General features: G+C 38.5%; 1 long non-coding RNA gene across 6 annotated transcripts; it reads left to right on the top strand.

Moving 5' to 3' along the window:
* Positions 1–1,298: 1,298 nt before the first annotated feature.
* LOC149530840 (uncharacterized) lies at positions 1,299–16,123 on the top strand. Of its 6 annotated transcripts, none has more exons than XR_016358838.1 (5): positions 1,305–1,623; positions 1,765–1,855; positions 15,180–15,322; positions 15,587–15,622; positions 15,710–16,123. It is a non-coding gene; the product is annotated as an uncharacterized LOC149530840 (long non-coding RNA). The 6 variants fall into 6 exon arrangements; XR_016358837.1 differs by having other exon boundaries at positions 1,315–1,623; positions 1,706–1,855; XR_016358841.1 differs by having other exon boundaries at positions 1,316–1,855; positions 15,180–15,390.
* Positions 16,124–17,132: the final 1,009 nt, after the last annotated feature.

Raw genomic sequence — 17,132 nt, 5'->3', positions numbered from 1 at the left:
GATATATCTTTTTACCTAAAAATCTATGATTCGAGATAGCCACAATGAAAAATAATTCTTGTGAACAAATATAACTTGCTTGCAAATTAAATCAATGGAAACATACATATTTATAACAAATCATGGTTCAAATTTTGAATCTAATGATTATAAGGCTATTATAGATTCTTAAATAAATCTAGACCATTATTAGATATTTTTTATTTATTCAATAATCATTCTATTTTAGTTATACATCATATAATGATTATTATACATTATTTACTTTATTTTATTATTTTAATAAGATTACTAAATTAATGTCAATTATATGAAAAATGTTAAAGTTAATTTTTTAGCATTTATATTAAAATTACAAGTAAATCTAAACTTATTAGTTAAAAATTAAATCAAATATATTAAATGAATATCAATTCATAATTTTTAAATTTAATTATTTATATATTTTAAAAATTTAAATAACACATCATTCAAATTTCGAGATCATGTATTTATTTTAAGTCACTTATTTATATATTATACTAACATAATTATTAAAATAAATTATAATAAACATTTGGAAAAATCTAGACATTTAATTTATTATTACAAAATACTCTCAAGCATAAATTCCATATCTTCGATATAATTTATTAAACATAATCTATTTGGGTGATATCTTCAATGAGTTTTATTCAAGTTTGCATTACTGTTATTTTTAAAAGTTTCACATTGACCGTGTTATATGGAGAATTTTAAAACACAATTAAAAAGTTTGTTCAAGAATGGGGCCACATCTCCATTATCTCTTGATTGTTTAGTTTCGTGTTCACTTCTTTTGTTAAGGTATGGCAATGTATAGCATACATATCATGCATGTATAATGGTGCGGTCCCATGAAGGGGGCTTAAGCTCTATTTTAAAGGAAGGTGGTCTCATGAGAAAAAATATAATTTTGCTATGGGATTATTTAGAATCTTCTTCGAAAAAGTAGAAGCTCCTCATTTTTAGGAAACAGGTGAAAACGGGGTGGAGCTGGAAATAGCCCCACTAGCTTAGGAATGCTTTTTTCCACTTGTCAATAATCTAAATTTTAATTTTTCAATTAAAATGTAGTTTTAGAGAGAATTTTAAATTTCAGCTTATTTTTAATTCACATCTACCTTAAATTTTGGAGCAAAAATATTGAATATCATAAATCATAGAACCGCTAGCTTTAAAATATTCCCTATAAAGTAGCAAGTGGCTTCACTCTATTTTGTAGGAAGCCCCCTTCCATAGGACCCAACCTAAATTTAAAACACAATTAAAATGTATGTTCAAAAGTGGGTCAACTCTCCATTACCTTTTGATTCTTTTGTTTCTGGTCACTTCTTCTGTTAAGCTGTATAATTTAGTACAGAATGCTTTTGTTTTTTTGGTCTACCATGTCGCTTCTTGGGTGAGGATAGACGGCGCCCTTTTTATCCTCGTGGACGTTAAAATTTTATCTATGTATCTATCTATCCACTTTCTTGGCTTTGATGGGAGAAAACAAATAGAAATGGAAACAAAAATAATGGAGATCGAAGGTCAAATTGCACGCAGTGGATCGAAGGGTGGAAAGCCTTGAGAAGGATTGACAGAAGTTTCGAAGTACTTAGGGTGAGTATGTTGGACCATTTGTAAAGTTTAAGGTGCTAATGCATACGCTAATCAAATAAATGCTGGTGTTCACGTTTCAAAGGGCATGGTTATGGTCACGAGAAATACTAACAATGAATTGAGAATGTGGGCTTGGTGAAGCATACTCAGCAACATGCACATGCAAACATGACTTGTTTTACAGCTCCTTTAACTTCTAGCAATACTTCAACAAAGAAGCCAATTGCCTCAGGTGCGTGTGCCATTTGAAAATCAAGTTAAAGGGTCAACAGATAGCTACGGTATCACGATTAAATGCATGAGGAATATTCAAGTGAAAATATAGGGGCTCCCAGTAACGTTTTAGTAGTTTTTAATTTTCTGTTTATACATAGCAGGGAACCTAATTTGGGGTTTAAGGGGTCGCCTAAATCTGAAAGAAGGAATAATCTTCCATTTTTAAAGCATTGGTCCTTTTGGAAGATGCCCTCTTAAAGTAATGTGTTTCTTGACTCAATAAATCAATATTTTGACATTCTACATACATCTTTTATTTTCAATCTGTTCATTTCTGTGTGGACTCATGCTGCTTCAATATTGGGTTTCTATGTTATCACTTGTGATTTTCAGAAACATCGTTATACTTTTCACCCTAGTGCAACCTAGTACCATAACAGTGTCCACTAGTTGTATTACTTTGCCTCTGAAATAGCCTGATGTGACACACACCTGAAACTAAATAGCTTCTTAGTGCCTTAAATACTCAACGTGGAAAACCTGAAACAACAAATGATTGGAATAAGGAGATTACATTCAATTCGGAACACAAAGAATGCCCAGCAACACTGATTTAATTCTTTATTCTGCTCAATGTTACAGGCCACGATTTGATCAATTAGTCCCTGGTATGTTGAGCTTAGAAGGCTCCTCTTTGTGGGAGTCTTTCAAGGACAAAGACATTCCACTCATAGTGCCATGAATATGGAAAACCTGTACCATTTTTGTAGAGTAGAAGACCATTTTCTGCAGACCTTTCCTAGCAATCAGAGTCCCTTTCAATTCAAAGTACGGATACCAAAAAAAACTCGAGCTAAAGCACCCGACACATTTTATTTTGAAGTTTGCAAATTCGGCGGCCTGTATATTTCAATAAATAGTATATTTGAAGGATAAATAAATCTTACTTTTCTTCTTCTCCTGCGTGTGCTACATGATTACAGGTATATAGGCATTGTTTAAACAGAATTGGTGGGAGGAGAGGTGAATTGAAGCAAAATAGACTACTTTAAATCTCTTTCATTTTGAAAAGTCAAAACTACCCCTGAACTTATTTGAATTTCCTAGATACAGGCCAAAACAAGAAAATTTAGTTTATTCTTGGCACATTACAAGATTATTAGGAGGCTATCAAACAAATGAATTACTTTATACATGCATGAGTTTAGAAATAGCTAGAAACCATGACAATACATTAAAAAACACACAAATAAATGATGCACCTGCATATGATTACCAATGAACAAAATATTTGTTAATGGGCTACTTTCCGTGATCTCTTCAATGCTGTTACCATACTTTGATATATCTGAAGTTGTCATCGACATAGCATCTTCAAGAAGATGATCTTTCCGCTTGACCAAATATTGAACATATACTTTGCCTCTATTTCTCTTCACAACTTTTTTTTTTTGTCTAGGATTGGTTCAATCCATTTTGGTTGTGTTTTAGGTAGTTGCTCTTCCCAATTTATAATCTGATCATCATTAGGTTCAGCTGCATTTGTGAAATCTTCTTCACTCTTGAAAGGATATAAATTTAAAACACTGAATATAGGAGAATTTCCACTTCCATTTGGAAGTTTGAGGAAAATCTCCTCAAGATCTTGCAAATCCCAATCTTTTTCAATTTCACCTTACCGTATTCTTTCTTGAAAAATCTTTCCTACCATAAATGTGCAAGAAACAAATCCCCACTTACCTCTTTCTTCTTCAAATCTGCTCTTTCCTTCTATGTCCATATATTTTCTTGAAGCTGCTGTTTGACATGCTCATGCAACTATTCTCCATCAATACTTCTTGTCTCTTGATTATCCAAGTTTCTCAACTCATAAACACCTCTTGGATGCATGCCATACACAATTTGAAATGGAATAAAGCTGTGCTCCTATTTTATGAATAATTGTAGGCAAATTCTGCTTGAGCAAGTACTTGATTCATTGTTTAGGATGCTCACTCACTAGGCTTCTTAAGATGTGCCAAAGTTTCTATTGACCACCTCAGTTTGCCCATTTGTTTAAAAATGGCAAGCTGAACTAAAATTGAGTTTTGTTCCAACTTCTTCCAAAGTGCCCTCCAAAAATAGCCAACAAACTTAGTGTCTGATGTCCCATCCTAAATGTCGTGGTGGTCCAAATTCACGCTAGGTGTGTACCTAGGGCTGGAACTCACCCACAATCGGACAGCCATGTGATCATGAGGAGGTTGTCACTTTGGTGGGATGAAACCCCACTCTCAATGCTGGTGGGTACTATTCACTATCAATTTGGGTCTTTGATGTAGTGTTTTGGTTTCCTTTCTTGGTAAAAGAGCCGAGCTCTCAAGGTCAAGCCTTGTGGAGCATGGTAAGCTTTGATGTTATATTCTAACACCTTTGATGTTATATTCTAAGTGCCATGCTGGTGTGGATTCTCACTGGACATGTACTTTGGGCTGGGACCCACCCTTGATTGGGTGGCCATGGGGAGATGAGAGGGTCAGTCTGTTTTGGCACTGTGGTGGGAGGCAAACTGCAACCTTAACTCTGTTGGGACCATTCATGACCAGCCCAGGCTTTTGGCATAGTACTTGCCTTGCTCTATCATGTTCCAAAATGAATCAATCTTTTTTGGCAATCTACAATTTCACATTAGTTTTTTTTCTAGACTATGTTAATAAATAAATAATCAATAAATCTCTTTTTTTGTTTGTTTTATGCTGCTGATTTAAGGGTAGCTTTTTCCTAATAAGGCTGACATCCTTGATGGAGTTGGCATATCTTCTAGTTAAAGGCTAAGTTACCGATTCGGATGCGGATTCCGAAGCGGATTCCGGAAGCGGATACGGAATGCGGGGATTTTTTTTTTTTTGGATGCGGATGCGGGAGGAAATGTATATATATATATATATATATATATATATATATATATATATATATATAATATTATAATATTAACATATGCAACAAAATGGAATAAAGATACAAAAACAAATCATTTGATAAAGCATAATATGACTATGAATCTATGATACTTAACAGTTAATTGAACCCTTAAACAAAATTCAAGATATTTCAAAATTCATATGATATTCATATATCAATATCAATATGTGTTTGTCCAACATTAGCGTTTAGTCTTGACTCTTAAACAATAAGTTCAAATAGGTCATGTTCAAGATTCCAACAAAATAAAATTTAAAAACATGGTAAATGATTGAAGTCTGAAGATTCAATCAATCAGAGTCTGGCTCTGAATCATAGGGATTTGCAAGAAAATCTACATTCTCATTGTCATCTCCAACTGCTGAAAGATCATTTGAACCAAGCATGGTTCCACTTATGCTAGATGCACCACGTGCCACACTAACATCATCACCGTCTCCAACTGTAACAAGATCATGAAGTGTTGCATCCAAATCTGCACACTCAGGGGCTACATCCCAAAGCTTTGTTGCCCCTTCCTTGTAATGATCATTCTTACGTGACAAAAGACGCAAGTTGGTGTGGACAAAGACCAAGTCCTCAGCTTTCTTGGAGCCTAACCGGTTGCGCTTCACCGAATGGATAAAGGATTATGTACTCCAATTCCTTTCAGCAGCAGAAGAACTAGCAACCTATATAGTTGTCACAAAACATACAAATGAAAAGCAAATTAATTTTATAGAATGTGTGAAACACTAAATTCTACAATGCAAGTGTCAACATAAAATTTTAAAACAAATTTATAAAACAAAATAAAAAACTTACTTGTGATAGGACTTTGATTGCAAGAGGTTGAAGATGCTTGAAAGGTTGACCATACATGTACCACCATGTGATAGCTCCCATTCTATTTTGGTCCTTTAGTGCAAATGGAGAATGCTTTAACCCCGAAGCAAACAACCCAAATTCTTCCCTCACTTTTTCATGCATTTCTTCTAGTGGGAAGAGTCTTGAAAGGGCTTTGTGGCACCCCTCAGCAACCTCCTCATCCGCAAATGGTGCAACTCTATTCGGCATACCAGCTATCTCCTCACTATAGTACCTAGGAGATAAGGCATATGCAAGGAGGTGCAATGGGGTAGTCATCTTATTCCAGCGATGGTTGATAATTGCTTGCACTTGTTTGCATAAGGCTTCACATTGTGTGGGGTCACTCTCATGTGCTTGTATAGAATGTTTTACCTTCTCAACCATGGTGTCCATGCCATCATACACATCCCCTAAGCAAGGTGTATCTGTATCAGCAAAATGGAGCATAGTCATGATGGGCTCGGTGAAATCCAATACATATGCCACACGAGCCCACCAACTCTCATTCAAGATCAAATTCCTAATCCTTTGTGCTCTTTCTGAATTTGAGATCTTCCATACACCCCATTGATGACCGATGACCATTTGACTTAATGCATCTTTTACCTTGAGGAGTCGTCTCATAACGATTGTATGAGATGCAAAACGGGTCTCAGCAACCTAAGCAAGTTAACAATATGTCAATTGACAATATAATTATAAATTTTAATTTTTAACTAAATTACAAAACCATGAAACTTAGTAATTTAAAAAAATTAATTTACCTTCAGCAACTCCAATTTGGAGTATGTTCTAAAAATGGATTGTGACATGTGGTGGTTGGTCACAAACATCTGTATGTCCTCCCCCTCTTCATATATTTTCTTCACCCAATCTACTTCAGTGCCAATCCTCTGCATGATCAAGTTAAGGGAGTGAACAGTGCATGGAGTCCAAAAAATATGGTCATACCGACTCTCAACTAAAGCACCTGCACCCCTGCAACTTTTGGCATTGTCAGTGACCACCTGTACCACATTCTCACTACCCACCATCCCAATGGCTTCAATGAGAATTCTAGAAATGAATTCCGAATCCTTCACTTGCCCTTCACAATCAATGGCCTTCAAAAACATTGCCCCTTTGGGGGAAATTGCAATCACATTAATCAGTGGCCGGTTTCTTGTATCCTTCCAACCATCTGACACAATAGTTAGACCCGAAGTTTTCCAAGATTTTTTGATTGGTTGAAGGTCTCTCTCTATATGTGCCCTCTCTTGTTGCAATAAAGTTGTACGCACCTTTTCATAGCCCGGGCTTGTGTAGTCAGCTGGTGATTCTTTGATTGCTGCCACCATTTCCTTCCAATATGGTGATCTCACCAAGTTGAAAGAAAGCCCATTCGCATAGAGGCAACGTGCAATAGCTTCATCAGCGCGGTCTCTTGCCCCCATTTTAAATGCGGTGTCCAATGGGCCTCTTTTACGGGTTGAAATTTCCACTTCTTCCTCATCCTCTTCTGGCACAGGTACCTGCAAGAATGGGTGTTGGGAGGATGCCATTGGTTCAGTGGGTGTCTTTGGCTTGCTCTTTGAGGAAGGACCTTGATAGTAGCTTTTTTTTGATCTATTGATCAATGCATCAGCAGCTTCTTGTTCTCTTACAAATGAAAGTATTTCTGCGCTAGTCATCCCAGTACCATTTTTGCCTTTGCACATTCCAAATCCTTTGCCAGCAGGGCCCATAAAATGAAGCTTCACTCGAGAATATGAGCTATTGAAAGGTTTTCCTTTGTTACTTTGACAATAATTGCACTTCCAATAGTATGAGCCACCTCCTGAAACCTGTGATATCCGTGTTGTATGTCTCCACAAAGGAGAACCTACATCAATTTTGAAATTATCAGTCCCTTCCCCTCCTTGGCCCCCCACTGAACTTTGACTAGCACTACCACCGGTATCCATTCTTGTCTAGTTTTTTGCAACCTATTGTATAAGAAAATAAATAAATTTTAATTAGTTCCTAACAACGATGAACATCAATGATCATGCATACAAGTGGAAAGAAGTGAGAAAAACTACTAAAATAGATACCCGAAGTTGCTTCTACATATCTTTCAAAAAAAAAAAATTGAAAAAAAACTTAAAAAAAATCTTCAAGAACTTAAAAAAATCATCAAAAACTCAAAAAAATTCATCTAAATACTCAAGAAAAGGATTGATCACTTACCTTGAATGGTTTAAACTTCTTTGAATGGTTTAAACTTCTTTGAGAAAGCTATCTCTCCCTCTTCGATCAATCCTCTTCGAAAATGCTAAACTTAGCTTCACAATGAAGGAGTGGCTGTAGGTGCAAACAAAACTCTAAAATGACTCTTGTGAATGCTTCTATGTTGTCTTCTAGGGTCATTTTAGGGTTTTATTGTGAAAAAATGCTTTAAAAAATGCTTTTAGTCACATGTTTTTTCATTGTTTTAAGTTAAAATATACTTTATTTAATTAGTTTTCCGCCTAACTCCCGCGGATGCGTCCGGATGCTCCCGGATGCCTGCGGGTGGCTTCTGGGCAGCACCCGCAGCGCATCCGGAGGCTTCCCGCATCCGTCCGTATCAGATGCGGAAGCCAGGGAGCAGGGCCACGAATCGGTATCAGAGGTTAAAGGGGCTAGGGAATTTATTGTCATGCTCATATTTTGTGTGATTGCAATTGTGCATGTAGGAGGGGCTGGGATGGTATCCTTAGGGACCCTGCAAGGTGGGATGCAATTCACTATCAATTTGGACCTTTGCTGTAGTGTCTGTGGTTTCCTGGCTTGGTAAAAGAGTTGAGCTCTCAAGGTCTAGCCTTGTGGAGCATGGTAGGCTTTGATGTTCTGTTCTAAATGCCATGCTGGTGCAGATTCTCATTGGACATGTACCTTGGGCTGGGACCCACCCTTGATTGGGTGGCCACGTGGAGATGAGAGGGTTAGTCTGTGTTGGCACTGTGGTGGGAGGAAAACTGCAACCTTAACGCCGTTGGGACCATTCACAACCAGCCTCGGCTTTTGGCGTAGTACTTGCCTTGCTCTGTCATGTTCCAAAATGAATCAATCTATAATGCCCCCACTTTAGCAGTTGTCTAGTTGTGCGACTGTAAGCCTTTTCTTTTATTTAATTTAATTTAATTTATCCACATTGCTTGTGTAAAGTGGTCGACCCTATGAAGCAGGAATAAAAGGAGAGCTTGTAACTATTGTTAGGCGCGGTGGAATATGAGAAGAACATGGATGTGTGAGTTACAAATCTATTCTTGGCATTAGAGGACATCTATCCTCTCTTGTGACATTCTAGACGTCATTCCCTTGGGGTATGGCCTTTGGAATTCATTGCTATCAACTTCATTAGCAGGCAGCTTGGGCGCATTTCCAGCTACAGGCAGATTGGGTGTAATTAGTGAGTTGAAGAGTTTATTATGTATTTGATTTTATGATGCTGGAGTAATTAGTGAGCTGCTTTGTATTTAATTTTATTAGTTTGAAAACTAATATTATTTCAGTAGTAGTTCAATCTTCAGTTTGCATAAATTCCTTCTTGTTCATGTTATGTGGTTTCAAAATCTATGCAAAAAACATTAAAATCTTTATCAGCAGTTGGTTTAGTCCTTGGGCATTTTCAGGGTGCCCATTACAGTGGTATCAGAGCTATAAGTCCTGCCATCCTGTGGAGGTCTTATTAGGAATTTGGGACAGTCGGATAGAGGAAAAACTGTTGGACAAAATGTCAAAACGCTAGAAGCAGAAATTAAAAGGGGCTAAGCATTTATGTTTGAGCATGCGACAGGGGCTTTATAATTTTCGCAATACCAGAGCAAGACAAAGTAGGAGTTCAAACTTGCAGAGCGAACAGGCTAGTTCATTCGTGCAGAGGGACATACAATCCAATCATACAGACACAGAGGAGATATTCTTTGAACAAGACAACAGTATGGATGACCGAGATGACAGGAATACAAGATAAGGTAGAGGCAGGAATACTGGTCCAGATCAAGAGGATGTAATGTTCAGATGGTTACTAGATACATTAGAGGAGGGGCAGCGTATGCAACAGAAGCATGATAGGCAAATGAATATGATGTTGCAGCTTATGACTAGATAGATGGGCATCAATATTAATCCAGGTGATGTCAACAATGGAACCAATAACAATGGGGGAAATGACAACAATAAGGGCAATAATAATGGAGGCCGAGGCAACAACAACGGTCTTGAGAATAACATTAATGGTAATAATGGACATGGCAACAATGGGAATGAGACTGATAACTTTAGACATGTTGCATGCCCAACTTGAACAGCAAGCTCGAGACCTCTTCTACCCACCTTCCCACCCAGAGATCCAATTCAACCAGTTAATGAACCGTAGGTTACCTAGTTACAGGATCACTTCAGGAGGGACTGGGAGGCTAGTGGACCAAAGTTTCAAGTGGATATTTCCCTCATATATTATATGGACTTGAGGATGAGACACATGCCTAGATCATGAGGGAGAAATCAAAACTTTGAGCTGAGAAAGAAAGTTGGGAAACTTGCTTTACCTTATTATGATGCTTTAGGGAAGATGACTGCACGAGCTTGGGTGCAGAAGGTAGATACATACTTGCAGCTGAATCCTATGCTTGAGGAGGAGGCTATAAAGTATGCGGCTATTCACTTGGATGGACCGGCACATGAGTGGTGCATGGTGACCTTGGGGCATGATCAGATCACATCTTATGAGTTCACTGAGAAGCTCATAGAGAGATTTAATACCAGGAATCCCGAGTTACAATTTAAGGAGTTGGCACAATTCAAACAATGGGGATCAATTGAGTCGTATATTAGTGAATTTCAGAGGTTAGTTGTGCTGGTCACAAATATTTCAGAGAGCAAGTTAGTAGTGTTGTTTATGGATGGACTTTTAGATCCTTGAGGGGTTGGGTCAAGGGGCATGACCTAGCTACATTACAGAAGGCTACTAAGAAGGCTCCTGACTTAGCACCTTCCTCTTTTAGGAGTAGATTTCAACATAGGGATTCATATATGAAAAAGGACAAGGAGAAGGACAAAAAATCTTTTCACAAGGACGCTCAGCCAAAAAGGGCTAATAAGTTGGATAATGACACCCTGAATGAGTTGAGGAAGAAGAAGCTATGTTTTCATTGTAGAGAGCCTTGGGATTTATCTCATAAGTGTCCTCTCAAGGCTAAGGCAAATCAAATGGAGTATTTCTCAGTAGAGGAGTCACAGTCAGAGAGGGAGGATCAACACTGATTTAGACGAGGATAGCACTACAGAGGAGAGCAACATTCCTAAGGATGAGAAGTCGTTGGCACAATTAACAAGGGCTCAAAAGGCAATCACATTTTAGGTTAGGGGTACTATCCAAGGGCAGAAAGTGATCTCACTCATTGACACTGGGGCTACACATAATTTCATAGATGCATGATTGCTAGCCAAGAGAGGTTTATAGACCGAGGAGCACATCGGGTTTAGAGTTATGGTAGCTAATGGTGACAAATTGTTATGCACTCGAAAGATATCTAATCTTCACCTTAGGTTTGGAGATGGCTATGAGTTGGAGGATGAGTTCTATGTAGTAGACATGGGAGACTATGATCTCATCCTTAGCATGACATGGATGGCCTCGCTAGTTGAGTTCACATTCAAACTAGCAAAATTGGAGATGAGGTTCCAACATAGGCGCAAAACTGTTGTACTTAGAGGACTTTCAAATGGGAGCTGCAGAGTAATTTCCTTGAGGAGAATGCAGGGACTATTTCGGCATGATGATGTAGAGTGGGCGGCAGAATGTTTCACTATGCCAGCCTCACAAGAGCCATAGGTGAAGAGTCATCCACTAGGTATCCAGGAGATACATGATAGGCATGCAAAAGTTTTTGGCGAGATTCCGCATGGGGTTCTTCTTGACAGAGGGATAGAGCATGTTATTAAGCTCGAGAAGGGAGCCAAACCAATTATGATTACTCCTTGTTGTCATCCTAAGAAACACAAGGATGAGATAGAGAAGGCGATTAAGGATTTGTTGGAGATGGGGCATATCAGGCCTAGTAAGAGCCCCTTTGCTTTAGCAATAGTGTTGGTAAAGAAGGATGGGACGATGTGCATTTGCATCAATTATAGGGTATTAAATAAAGAGACCGTTAAGAACAGATATCCCATCCCACAGATAGATGAGTTGATTGATGAATTGCATGGTGCATGCTTTTTTACGAAGATTGATTTACGGTCAGTGTATCATCGGATCAAGATGAGGGAGGAGGACATTGAGAAGACAACTTTTCGGTGTCACTATGGCCACTCCGAGTTTTTGGTTATGCCATTTGGGCTAATCAATGCCCTTGCTACATTCCAAAGTTGCATGAATTAGGTATCTAGGGGGTAGCTTAGGAGATTTGTCTTGATTTTCTTTGATGGCATTTTAGTCTTCAGGAAGACTTGGGAGGAGCATTTACAACATCTTGAGATGGTGTTTTCCATTTTGGAGAAAGAGTCACTATATGCCAAGGATTCTAAGTGTGAGTTTGGGTTAACTGAGCTACTATACCTTGGGCATATCATCAGCGCAGATGGAGTTCGGGTAGATCCTGAAAAGGTTAGAGCTATTGTTGATTGGCCTACTCCTACGAACCTCACATAGCTTAAGGGGTTCTTTGGTCTCTGCAGGTTTTATAGGAGATTTGTTAAGGGATTTTCACAGACTGCTGCACCCTTGATAGACCTTACCAGGAAAGGAGCCTTCGTATGGACAGGAGAAGCTCAGAGATGCTTCGATCATTTCAAGAAAGTGTTGTCATCATGTCTAGTATTGGCTCTACTGGACTTCACAAAGCCATTTGAGCTTCATTGTGATGCATCAGGTGATGGGATTGGGGCAGTCTTGGTGTAGGAGAAGCATCCCATTGCTTTTGAGAGCAGGAAGCTCTGTGGAGTGGAGAGGAGCTATTCCATCTATGATCGGGAGATGTTGGCTATTATGCATGCATTGGCCAAGTTTCGGTCCTACCTAGTTGGGGGGAAGTTTGTTATCAATACTGATCACAACAACATCAAATACTTCATGAGTCAGTGTGATTTGAATGATAGGCAACAGAAGTGGATTACAAAGTTGTAGGCTTATGACTTTGACATTGAGTTTGTCAAAGGTAAGAAGAATGTGGTGGCAGATGCTTTATCTAGGAGATCTCATATTTGTGCTCTAGTGAAGATTACAGGAGATTGGAGAAATAAGATTACGACAGAGTATGCGAGGTACACTTGAGCTTCTGGAGTGATTGCAGGCATCATACAGGATGATTGTTATGTGGTGATGGATGTATTGATCAAGTTCCAGGGTAGGATATATTTGATTCCTTCATCATAGTTTAGGGAGGTAATACTGAAGGCATTTCATGATGCACCTATTATTTAAGACCTACAGGCAGATCCGTGAGCGGTTCACATGGAAAGGGCTCAAGGAGGATATTCAGAAGCATGTCAGGGAGTGTGTAGTTTGTCAGTAGAATAAGGGAGAGCACACATATCCTGCAGGGTTGTTACAACCTTTACCCATTCTGGATAGGAAATGGGAAAGTATTTCTATGGACTTCATCACCTGGTTACCATGAGTACAGGGGAGAGATTGCATCTATGTGGTAGTTGATCGGTTGACAAAGTTTGCTCACTTCTTTGCTATTCCTTGCACCTACACAGCAGCACAAGTGGCCGATCTTTTCTTTAGAGAAATATTCAGGTTACAGGGGCTACCTAGTTTCATTGTTAGTGATCGGGATAGTAAATTTATGAGTGTTTTTTGGCAAGAATTGTTTGGGTTGTGTGGCACAAATCTTACACCTAGCACTAGTTATCATCCGCAGATAGATGGACAGACAGAGATTGTGAATAAATGGGTGGAAGGATATTTGAGGAACTATGTGACTACATAACAGAGAGAATGAGTCAAATGGCTACATATGGGAGAGTACTGTTATAACACCACTTATCATATGTCCATCAAGATGACTCCATTCATGACATTGTATGGTTATGAAGCACCTAGCTTCATGGATTTGGTTTTGGGGGATAGTAGAGTGCCCAAAGCCAAAGACTTCTTGTAGGATAGTCATGATATTTTGAGGGTGCTCAAGGAGAATATACAGCAAGCCCAAAATTAGTAGAAATTGTATGCTGACCAGCACTGGACAGAGCGCAGCTTTGAAGTTGGGGATATGGTTTACTTGAGTTTACAACCATACAGACAGTCATTACTCAAGAAGAGTGGAGCAAAAAAGTTGAAGCCTAGGTTTTATGGCCCCTACAGAGTGATTCGTAGGGTGGGCGAGGTTGCCTATGAGATTGAGCTTTCGGAGGGCAGTCAGGTGCATAATGTGTTTCATGTGTTGAGGCGCAAGAAAGCCATTAGTCAGAGAGTTGTGCCTTCTACAGATTTGCCACCATTGGATGAGGAGGGGAAGCTCGTATTGTTTCCTGAAGCTATTCTGGATACCAGGGGAAGGACTCGGCAGAACAAGGTGATTAAAAAATATTTAATCAGATGGAGAGACCTACCAAAGGAAGATGCTACTTGGGAGAGTGAATAGGTGTTACAACAAACATGACTGAGATTGCTTGAGGACAAGCAATTTCGAGGGGGTGGACTTTAATGTCCCCACTTTAGGTAGTTGTCTAGTTGTGTGACTGTTAGCCTCTTCTTTTATTTTATTTAACTTTATTTATCCAACATTGCTTATGTAAAGTGGTCGACCCTATGAAGTAGGAATGAAAGGAGAGCTTGTAGCTATTGTTAGGCATGGTGGAATATGAGAAGAACATGGATTTGTGAGTTACAGATTGGTTCTTGGCATTAGAGGACGTCTATCCTCTCTTGTGACATTCTAGATGTCATTCCCATGGGGTTTGGCCTTTGGAATTCATTGCTATCAACTTCATTAGCAGACAGCTTGGGTGCATTTCCAGCTACAGGCAGATTGGGTGTAATTAGTGAGTTGCAGAGTTTGTTATGTCTTTGATTTTATGATGCTGGAGTAACTGGAGTAATCAGTGAGTTGCAGAGTTTGTTATGTCTTTGATTTTATGATGCTGGAGTAACTGGAGTAATCAGTGAGTTTGCTTTGTATTTAATTTTATTAGTTTGAAAACTAATATTATTTCAGCAGTAGTTCAATCTTCAGTTTGCATAAATTCCTTCTTGTTATATGTTATGTGGTTTCAAAATCTATGCAAAAAACATTAAAGTCTTTATCAGCAGTTGCTTCAGTCCTTGGGCATTTCCAAGGTGCCCATTACACAATCTTTTTTGGCAATCTACAATTTCACATAAGTATTTTATCAAGATCATGTTAATAAATAAATGATCAATAAATATCTTTGTTTGTTTGTTTTATGCTGCTGATTCAAGGATAGCTTTTTTCTAATAAGGCTGAGATCCTTGATGGAGTTGGCATATCTTCTAGTTAAAGGGGTTAGGGAATTTATTGTCATGCTCATATATTGTTTGATACCAACTGTGCATTTAGGTGGGGCTGGGATGGTATCCTCAGGGACCCTGCAAGGTGGGATGCAAATTGAGAGGGTCAGTCTGTGTTGGCACTCTGGTGGAAGGAAAACTGCAACCTTAACGCCATTGGGACAATTCACGACCAGTCCAGGCTTTGGTGTAGTACTTGCCTTGCTCTGTCACATTCCAAAATGAATCAATCTTTTTGGGCAATCTACAATTTCACATAAGTATTTTATTTAGACTATGGTAATAAATAAATAATCAATAAATCTCTTTGCTTGTTTGTTTTATGCTGTTGATTCAAGGGCAGATTTTTTCTAATAAGGCTGACATCGTTGATGGAGTTGGCATATCTTCTAGTTAAAGGGGTTAGGGAATATATTATTATGCTCATATTTTGTTTGATGCCAACTGTGCATGTAGGTGGGGCTGGGATGGTATCCTCAGGGACCCTGTAAGGTGGGATGCAAACCCTGCCATTGCTTAACATATTTAAAGTGGTGAACAAACATTTTTCTAATTTCAATCCGCTCTCATTACTTGCAGAAGCTCAGGTGTGAAGGAGGAAAGAAGAGTTGAGTGACTGATCAGAATCGCAACAAACTTAGAAGGTGGAGTCAGATTTTTTAGTGAAGGAAACCAACGCCACTTCCAGGCACCCATATTGCCACCCTTTTGGGCTAGCCTGGATGGGACTAACACAAGGGCTGCCATTCTTCAATATCAGTCAATGCCATATGAGCTAAGTCTTGAATATGAAATGTTCATATTAGATTGGGGATTAATGATATACAATTTCTGGAAGTTTAGTGCATCAGTTATTCCAAAATTCTGTTTACAGCTTGAATGTATATGTCCACTGTGACAATATGTTTTGAAATGCCATTCTAGGTGCTGATGTAATTATGAAAATATTTTTCTCATGATAAAATTGAAGGAGATTTCCAACCTTAGCTGCAACTTTCTATCCTTCTGTTTTCAGCAATTTTGAGTCATTTAGAATCTATAAACAAATTTTGAGTTTATTTTATGTTAATAAATGAATTCTATGCATGTAAATTCGAGCATATTGAGTTTGAATACTTCAATGGTATTAGAGCCTTTCAACCTGCTAACTTGTGAGAATTTTTGAATAACAGGGAACAACACTATCAGCTGCACGAGAAGAAGGGAGCTATCACGGAGGGTTGTGAAGAAAAACATCCTCAGGAATTCATGGAGACTAGAGGAATGTCTACTGACATGAGAGATACAATGGGAGAAATGCAAGGGTTAACCCTGCAGTTGAGTACTGAGACCTATGTTGAATAGAGCATAAGAGAGCAGCTTGGGTGGTGAGAAAGCCTTAGTCGGTACAAGGGTATTTAGGGCCAATTTCTGGAAAAGGAAACAATAATAAGTGTTGAGGAAGACAAACCTGATGCAGAGAAAGAAATGTCCAGATTTCATGATGCATACTATGCCTTAAACCCCGTCATATGCGAGGATTTGGATTTTGGGGACTTCTACGAGATGAGGAAGGCAGCTGGGCATGGGAGGAAAGGGTATAAAGGGAGGAAGGACATTCAAGACCGATTGGGAAAGATCACCATCCCAACTTTTGATGGATTTGGAAGGTCATCGGCAAGAGCTTGGTGGCAGAAATTAGAAACATTTCTTACTGAATGCTATGCTTGAAGAAGAGGCTATCAAATTTGCCACCTTGCATCTTGAAGGGATATATCATGATAGCATGATAACTCAAGGCATTACCCAATAAACTCTTTGGAGTCTTTAGAAAAATTGACTGAGACATTTGAAGAAGGGATCTAGAAATTCATTTAGGTAATTAACACGGCTGAAGCAGAGGGTAAGGTGGGAAACTTCTTAGTAGACTTTGAAAGACTTGCTGTAATGATTCCCATTGTAACTCAAAGAAGACTTATAGTTTTATTTGTATTAGGCTTGGTTGAACCTCTTAAAGGTTTAG

Source organism: Cupressus sempervirens, chromosome 11, assembly GCF_028749045.1.
Source record: "Cupressus sempervirens isolate cs-2001-9-10 chromosome 11, ASM2874904v1, whole genome shotgun sequence".
In the NCBI taxonomy this organism is placed as follows: Eukaryota; Viridiplantae; Streptophyta; class Pinopsida; order Cupressales; family Cupressaceae; genus Cupressus; species Cupressus sempervirens.
Note: the sequence above shows the minus strand (reverse complement) of the source record. Positions and strands in the feature narration are given on the sequence as shown.